This window comes from Chanos chanos, chromosome 1, assembly GCF_902362185.1.
Source record: "Chanos chanos chromosome 1, fChaCha1.1, whole genome shotgun sequence".
Lineage (NCBI taxonomy): Eukaryota > Metazoa > Chordata > Actinopteri > Gonorynchiformes > Chanidae > Chanos > Chanos chanos.
Genome location: NC_044495.1, coordinates 22,973,714 through 22,980,699, shown reverse-complemented (window position 1 = coordinate 22,980,699; position 6,986 = coordinate 22,973,714).

The following is a 6,986-nucleotide window of genomic DNA, read 5'->3' as shown; positions in this document are numbered from 1 at the left end:
CCCTTTCTATCAAAAGACATTGTGAAAACTGAACTTGTTTTGTTAAGTCAACTGCAGTTAAAAAAAAATGTTTTCCAAAGATTTGTCTCAGGGGGCTTTTATTCAAACAGCTAGTTTTTTAATCATCAAAACATGGGTTCAAAGATAACGCTCAAGGAGCAATTTCTTTGTCGTTTTTAAGTATTCTTTGTGCAATTCCTTTTAGTGAAGTCTCTTCTGTCAACATAAGAACAGAAACAGCACAATTCAAGGCCTTTTTGGCTCTTCAGGGAGGTAGCCTGTCTTTTACAAGGAAGTTTATGAGGGACATTTTTATAAATATGCTACATGAAAGCAATACATGTTTCCCTGTTATCTTTAAGAGCCTTCAATAATACAGAATGTACCGCAGAAGCCCATTCCACTGACAAATGCGATTTGCTGGCGAACGAACGAATGAAACGCCACCCACTTTAATGGGCTTATTGCATAAAAATGACTGTGGGGGAGAAATAAATTCTTCCCTGGCTTCTCTTTTCCCTCGTGCGATGGGGAGATATTTGGCTCCTGCTCATCCTTCGTCTTGCTCCCTGTTTCGATATAGGCCATACATTACGCTGCTATCTGGACCGGCATGGCAATGAAGCCGGGTAATTTTCTGATCTCCTTTCTGCCAAGTAAATTCCATTTCCTCTCCCCTTGCTCGCGCCTCAGCACGTCTTTATTGATTTATTCTGTGGCTTGCGGGTGGCATCCCGTCGAGACCACCATCTCATTCTCAGACCTTTCTCAGGAGACATTAGAAAGACAAAACAAACAAACAAACAGCTGTGTGCGGCTCTTGAATAACTGTTTTGAGACAACTCATTGCAAGTGTGATTACACCTACATCTTCACCCATACTATGCACAGCCACCCTGAGATGGCTCTGTGGAGACAGCGTGCTCTCTGTTCAGCTTATCTGTTCCTGTCACACCTGAGCCCAATCCACACAATCTATTACAGAAACGTCCCTCTCAGCTGAAGAGAATGGGATAAGAGTAAAACTGAAGGAATCTTTCTAGTAGACTAGGCTTAGAGGTATCCCTTTGAGGTTCATGCCATATAGTTTAAACATCTCCAGCTATGTCCACAGAGGCAGAAGAAAAGAAAGGGGAGGCTATTTCAAAGTGGTCAACCAACAGGATCAAAAAACAGTGAGATGCCAGCATTTTGTCCAGACATAATGGAGGCACGATACATCCCTGACACCTCCTTAATTTGCAGGAAATGATTATTTTTCTGAAGAATATTTTCCTCTCAACCAGTATGAAAACAGAGCTAGTGCAGCGGGACATAACAAGGTAGAAGAATAAGGATAAAAAACAGTAAACTGTTGCTGCCAAGTGTTATTGATTACAATGGGTCCTCCATCTCATCAACAGCTGTGAAGTAAGAGATAGAGAGAGGGTGGTAGATCAATGATCAATGAGGATGACACATTCCTGCTGTCTGGAGCTACCATTTTTTCACAATAGGGGGTGGGTGGGCTGTAGAGACACTACTAGGGCTGCCACGGAGTTTCCTATGTGAGATAGCCATATACTCAATCATGACACAAATTACAGTACAGTACAGATTCTGCTGAGCTCACAAAAGCACTCAGGCACACTCAGAAACAGCATCTGATAAAGACCTCATTGCTGTGGCCAGCACATCAGCCCATTCTGACATAGAGATATGTGCTACTAGAGTAAATGAGGCAAAATGAAACCATTGAGAACTAGGCTTAATCATCCATGATTTTAGCTCAAACCATTTCATCCAGGTCAAGGTTTGGATATATATGTCTTAAGCCATGCAGGAATTCCTCTGCATATACGCACACAGATTCTGTTGGGCAATACGTAAGTTATCTTTCTCAGTGCACTACTCTTTTTTTTGGGGGTGGGCTCTTGTCGAGATGTATTTCACTGCTTTCTAAGCATCAAAACCTTACACAAGTGGAAAAGTGTCATCCTGATATAAAAAGCCATGCATTCTCATTCACTAAAAGCTGAAAGCATGTTCTGCTTTGAACTGTGTCAAGAGTGAAGATACTCTCTGTGTCAAGAAGTGAAATACATCCATGCCTCTGGCAAATGATTCTCTTGCATTTCTGCAAAGGGTTCCCCCTCTTACTAGTAAAAGAGAATCTTGCTCTTTTTCTGTCCAATTCAAGTTGCTTGAGAGAACTGGACTTTGTTTTCCTTAAAGTTATTGCATCCCTAATGGTGCTTAAAGTAATTACACTTTGTAATGTTTCTCCTTTTCTCCCTCCGATGGGCCCCATCAGAGGCGCTCTCACATTCAGTGCACAGAGTGCCATTCTCTGTTAAATGATGCTATTAACCACATTGCATTTGGTGACTCTCAGGCTATCAAAATGAGATTCGGTTCACTGGGAGTTTAATTAACTGAAAACAAGGTTTATTCAAAAATGGCGCACTTGGAACAACTTCTGAAACAACTTATTATGTGTATCTAGAGTGTGCTAGAACATACATTAGATTCAAAACTGTCCGCTTTGAAAATGTGAACCTTAAAATTCACAGGCAAAAGTGATGAATTTAGGTGTAAAAACTGAGAGCAAACTTCATGTATGAGAATATATTTCTCATAACATATGAGAAAGATACCTGACTCTTCTGGCTTCTAAGTTCAAAACTTTATTCTTATGTCCTAAACACTTTAAGACTGCAAGAATAAGAACAGCAGTGTAACAGTTTGATTAGAAAGTCTCCAATGCTACAGAAATATAAGGTTTAATAATCCTCTGATTGTGGGATGTCTCCTAGTCTTAAAAAAAAAATCTTTTGCCTTCTGTTGTTCATACTATCTTTGGCTGTCATGATGAGAAGTTTAACAGAGAATCTTAACATTGCATGCAGAGAAAAACTGTTCATACCTTGAAATCCATCTCAGCACAACAGCACTGAGATACACTTAGCTAAGGGTAATTAATTTGTTGTCTGACACATAAAAATTGCTCTGTGTTGCCCTTTGGTTGTTCTGTGTTTTTTGGAAACTAAGGCACAAAACAACCATATACATGACCTACAAAATATGATTTGACGTCCCCTGCCTCTTCCTCTGAAAGGGAGCCAGTCTAGTCTATTTGTGCCCTACCTTATGAGCCTGATGTCAGAGAAACAGCAGCGGTGCTCTACTTGACCCTCAGTAAACAAGAGAGAGATGTCAGACTGAATACAGCCTACATCTACAGATGATTTTTGACTATTACAGTGCATTATACCCTTTTCACTGTGCGTCACCACATCCGTGAAGTATTCATACTGTCATCTCTCCAAAGTTCAATTCTACTCCATGTTACCTTTAAGTGCCAGTTTGTAGGAAAAAAAAATCTAATTGGAATATTTTAGACTATAGATAATTTAACCACACCCTGGTCAATATGAAATAGAAAGTTAGGTTTTGGATGTCATTTAGGTAATTTAAGAACACAGGTATTAGTTAACATCCAATAGTGTAACAGTAGTCCTACGCTAATATTTCAAAGATACTACAGCATCAGGTCAAAAACCTTTTGTGAGCCCATTTCATTGCATTGCTCTTCCGTTGCTTTGTGAAAGGAAGGAATCTATGAATATCCTGAACTTTCATAATGTAAGTATTTCTTCTCTCCAGTGACATTCTCTTCTGCTCTTTTCCATTGTGTTTGTTATTTCTAGGGATCACAGGTCATTGCACCTGTGAAAATGCTCTGCGCAGCACCGTCAGACAAAAAGCAACAAATATTGTTGTTATCTGATAGGGTTAAACGGTGATGCCCCCAGGAGACATCTTATCGAGGCAGCACGCAGGGGAGAGAACGTCACATATTTCTGGAACCCTAGCTGAGAGAGCACAGACCCACACCATTACTCTTTACTGAGCAATGAACCATCCCTGGTTCTGATTTTCAGAAAGGAAGGGAAAAAGCGAGAGAGAGAAAAAGACAAATATGTTACTGAATCTGTGTTAACTGTAATCTAGTCCTGCAGCTCCCCCACATGGTACATTCATCTGTTTCTCGCTCTTGTTCACTCTTTCAGCCCTTTTCCTTTATGCCCGAAGCCATTCCCTTCTGTAAATCCATTAAAACAAGCAAACACTTATTCAAGTCTCCAAATACTGAGGATGCAGAAGGGAGCAGGAGTAACACTAGGTCAGAGTGTCAGATGAGATGGTAAACAGGCAAGTTTGCTGGAACCAAGAAGCTGTTGCTTCTTCACCTATGGGAGGATTCTGACAACATTCATTTCTTTACCGTTCCAGCTGGGACCATAGCTGAGACATCAATGCAAATGGGCACTGAATCTCCCCCCACCTTGGTAAGGAAAGGTCATTGCAGTGCTTCCTTTCTCTGCAGGCATCAAAATAAAAGAGCGTTTCTTAACACACTATTGAGAGGGAAGAAAGACCCATAGCTCTTTTTGTTGTCAGGCTTCATTTTCTTTGGCATTTACAACTCCTAGTTCTTCTATATTCTTGTTATTTTTACCCAGATTTTTGGCACGCTTGGTGGCTTGAGTAATGGACAAGACCTGGTGATATATTTCATGCAGTAGATTTACATTGCAGCTGAACTGACCCACTCTCTTTATAGCCCATTTCCTCCTAATTTATTCTGTACATCCGAGTTGGAGCACTAGCCCAGTCAAGCCAGAGAGAAGCAGTAATGACCACATTGATCATGATGGTCCCCAACGGGCTGAGCACACTCAAAGGCCGAGTGAACCGACCCTGTGTGTCCCCTTATCCAATCAAAAATCCATCTTATCTGTCCCCGTGCCCCACAGCCAATCAAAAGCTCATCTCCATCACCACCTCTCAGCAAGGAAACAATCAAAAACACATCTCCAACTCTGTCTGTCAGGTGTGCATGGCTGTTCTACCCCACTACCTTTACTTAGCCAATGAGGAATCAGCTTTTCCAAGAGGTTAACCAATAAGACAAATTCATTTTCGTCCACCCAGCACCAGAGGGAAGAGCTCGTCATCCTATCCATAAGGATTACTACCCTGCTTTAAACTTTAGTCAGAGAAATTACCTCATATGAAGGACATCCTGTTCATATAACAGTGCATCTTTCCATTAAAAACTTTCCAGATTTATGGATCAAATAGCTCTACCCATCAATAAAAGATTTGCAATAATTCTCACAGCTTCACGAGTGCCACGAGAGGAAGCCAAAGAAAGACTCAAAAGAGATTCGAAAATATTTCCCTGTGAAAAAGAGCTTTGTAGCAAAACTTCTAGTTGCTGACAGCTGAATTCTCACTTTGGCTTATTATGAAGTCAAACACAGCCTAAAGTCAAGATGTATTATGAAAGAGGTTGGCAAACAAGGAGAGTGTGTTCCTAGCCTCTCTGTCGGAGTGGCTCAAACCACCAGGCAATCTGAGACTCAGGTACCTTTGAGATGCCTGACACCTGCTTTTTGTATGATCATATATTTAATTAAGAGCTGCTTTGGGGTTAAATCAGCCCTCAGTACCAGCCCTCCAATCAAACCATGCACAGCATTAAAATACATTCCAGAGAATATTGGTCCAGTATTTGTCAACAATAGCATGCCTACAAGGTTCATGTCCCCATGAGAAAAGGTATGATTAAACAAACTGTGCGTTCTCCTTGATCTCAAAATAGCATTAACTTTGACTGCTCTGAGTGCTTAAGATATGCCATGGCACCATCAAGCACCAGGCCTGCCCTCCCATTATCCCCTCTCCATTTCCAAAGGGCGCTGTTGAGTTGAACCCGCAGCCCCTCCAAGATCCTGTCAGCCTGGCTGATAAGCCCACAGCAGGGATGATCACCTGTGGCTTTTTATGGCCGCAGCAAGAGCAGTGCAATGCCTGTGTTCAGTTATTTTGTTTCAGAACTATTTTATTTGAAGCTGTAGAAGCCCTTCAGTTGTGCCATAGGCATGTACGCACTGACATTTGATTACCTGTAGAAAAAAGGAAAAAAAAAAAAAAAACTACAGCACCAATATCAAACTTGATCCTTGATGTCCATAATTTTATTTCTTTGTTAGTTATGTAAAGAAAACATACATAAAAGGCAGTTCATAGGTCACAGGCAGGTTATGTTGCAGTGGCAGTATGTGACAAGATCACACTGAGTCATTTTGTGACCACACACTGCCCAAAACATGCACAAACAAATCATTTCACTCTTGTGCCCCGGATTAGAGAATCAGTCAGTTCTCCCAGTCCCAGTATGACACCATCAGGGAAATGGTTATTCCCACATGGACTACTGGCACATTTGTGGCAAACTCCACAGTGGTTATTGAGGTAATGAGGTCCATTTGTTCAATCCCAGCAGGGAATTAAGCTCAAAATCCCTAATTATTTTTAGAGGAAGAGTGATACTTTAACATCATCTTTCTCAAATCTCTCTTTCCACTCCCTCTCTCCATCGCTTTTTCTGTCATTCTCTAGAGGTGTGTGTAATTTATCTGCTTAATCTCTCTGTAATTGCAGTATCTATAATCGGGTCACAGTGCCCTGTCCTGCTGGGTATGTTCATCCAGAGAGTGCTCAGGTAGCAGTCTCACTCCTCTGCCTCCTTTGAGCACTATCTTGCTCTGTAAATAACAGACGAAGAGCTCTAGTCTCACTTATACTACAACAGTAGTGGTCATATAGGAGCAAATACCTAAATCATTCCAAATATGCTTGCACTCTGCAGGCTTTAGTTATTAAACCTTTTATTTTAGCACCCAGCATGAAAACTTAAGAGAGCATCAACAGAGAGGGTAGACATAACCTTGAATCCAATAACCTGACCGGCATTGTTATGCAAAGCTTTTGAAAGTATTTTTTCTTTCATTTTCTTACAGAGATCGCTCAGTACAATTAGCTGTCACTCCATGAGATCCTTTGCTTGTGCTCCTTTGGTGATTGTCAGCACTTCAGTGGTGCACAAAAGATTCCCCATATCAGTCTGATACAGTCAGCTTATTGTGTTCAAACTG